The sequence below is a fragment of the Lucilia sericata genome, unplaced genomic scaffold, assembly GCF_015586225.1.
Source record: "Lucilia sericata isolate MDLA Ls3-8-SP2 unplaced genomic scaffold, ASM1558622v1 Contig007543F_arrow, whole genome shotgun sequence".
Classification (NCBI taxonomy): domain Eukaryota; kingdom Metazoa; phylum Arthropoda; class Insecta; order Diptera; family Calliphoridae; genus Lucilia; species Lucilia sericata.
Window position 1 is genome coordinate 12501 of NW_023997961.1, and position 2116 is coordinate 14616.

Genomic DNA, 2116 nt, shown 5'->3' on the forward strand with positions numbered 1-2116 from the left:
AGTTAGTTAGTTAGTTAGTTAGTTGTTAGTTAGTTAGTAGTTAGTTAGTTCGTTGTTAGTTAGTTAGTTAGTTAGTTAGTTAGTTAGTTAGTTAGTTAGTTAGTTAGTTAGTTAGTAGTTAGTAGTTAGTTAGTTAGTTAGTTAGTTAGTTAGTTAGTTAGTTAGTAGTTAGTTAGTTAGTAGTTAGTTAGTTAGTTAGTTAGTTAGTTAGTTAGTTAGGTAGTTAGTTAGTTGTTAGTTAGTTCGTTCGTTAGTTAGTTAATTAATTAGTTTTCTTACGTTCCAAACATCTGCATAAACACATAATTTTGTCGCCGCTATAGTGGTGTAGGGTATAAAATAGGAAATGGAATTTCTTAGTTAATAAAATTTAAATTTTTAAAATAAAACAATTTTCATATTTCCAGCTACCGGTTAAAGAGGAAAAACGTCAAATATCTCTGCCAATGGCCATGTACATCGGGACCACTATGTTTTACATTAATGCTACCTTACTCGGGCTTTATACCCGGACAAACATGTAAACTATTTCCTCGAACTAGACAATCAGTCGCCACACTATGACATTATGGGCGTAGAAGCCTCACTAAAACAGCATTATGTATTTTTGGCGCGTAAACCAGTAAAACGTAATTTCTATACAAAATCTTTGGCAAGAGTTCAATCGTTGAGCGTACATTGCGCTTGACCAAACGTTTGTATGAGGGTAATGTTTACATACCAACCGATACACCAAGGTCAACTTAAATCTCAACTATATTGTGTTCATACATTATACATTACAAGTTAAACTAAAACGGGTGCTTTTCATCATGATACGGATATTTCAGTGCCTGTGGTCATTGGCACAGTGCCATTGAGGCAATTCGAAGAGGAACAGAGAATAATGCAACGTACTTTAATCGTGATTGTAATTTGTGCAGTGGCAGTACGTTGGGTGGCAGTTTGGTAACATCACAGCAACCTTGCGTTTGCGACAGGAATTGGAGAATTTAATGGGTTCACAGGATATGGAAGAGGCGGAATTAAATCGGGGCGGTGGCAAAGATGTTGGAAGATGGACCCGCCATCATATGATAGTGCTGTAAGTGGAGTTGTGTTTAACAATTTGTTTAAAATGTTAAGAAATTACAATTTTTCTTTTAGTACGCCCTTCCTTAGTTTGCCACCACTTTTGGTAGTTTCAAGCAACAGGCCTTAGAAGTGGCCGAACTTAAGCTGAAGAAATCGTCGTATTAAATACAACTGCCACATTTCCCGGCTATAATACCTTTAATTCTCATACTCAGGCTCCGAGTCAATCTAATGATTCTTTGTTACAATCGGGTAATATTTATAATTCATATGGTTCTATATATACAGACCACACGGGAAGATCTTTAGATACCCTGGATGTTTTACGTTGTAGTGGTGCTGTTGTCGAGGATATAGAAGCAAACGAATGCGAACGTGTAGCTGTAAGCAGTCCAGTATAGTGACATTGTGGCTAGAGTTATGGCCGCGGTTAGTGAAAATGCTGGTCAGGCTGATATTGAATCGATTGCAGAGACTGAGGATTATAATGATAATGATTTAGAATCATTAGGATTTTCCGATGAAAGTGTACAGCTTGAAATTGACAATTAGTGTGGTGAGAAATTGAATTAGTAACTGAAACAAAATAAATCAGGTATAGTTTTATAGTTATATGAAAACAAGTTATTAAAAAAACCATATTAGCCATAATATAGAGTCAAAATTGCAGTATTTGTGAAATTTAAACACGTCCGTCCATATTGTGCTTTGCTAAGATTAAAATTTCAATCTGAGAATTGAGATGATTTTCGGACTATTACAATTTGAACGAATTAAAAAGGTTAAAAATCGGCCCATGATTTCACACACCATCTCCTTACAAATCCCCTTCTAAAATATCGTATTACGAAAATCGGAAAATCTAAATTCTAAGAATTCCTTTAAACTTTAAAAATTTCTTATTTTTACGATTTTGAGATCGATAAATAAAAACCAGGACGCCATACGTCTCCTTAAAAAGTCCAAAAAAGGAGAGTATCATGTCTAAGCATGGTTCGAATATAATTTTTTTAAAACTTCTCACATGACTCGAGACTATTCT

The 2116-nt window shown here is 34.7% G+C and overlaps 1 pseudogene; it reads left to right on the forward strand.

The window, feature by feature from the left end:
* The window catches only part of LOC119615748, a 4007-nt pseudogene extending 2532 nt beyond the window's left edge, over positions 1-1475 (forward strand).
* Positions 1476-2116: the final 641 nt, after the last annotated feature.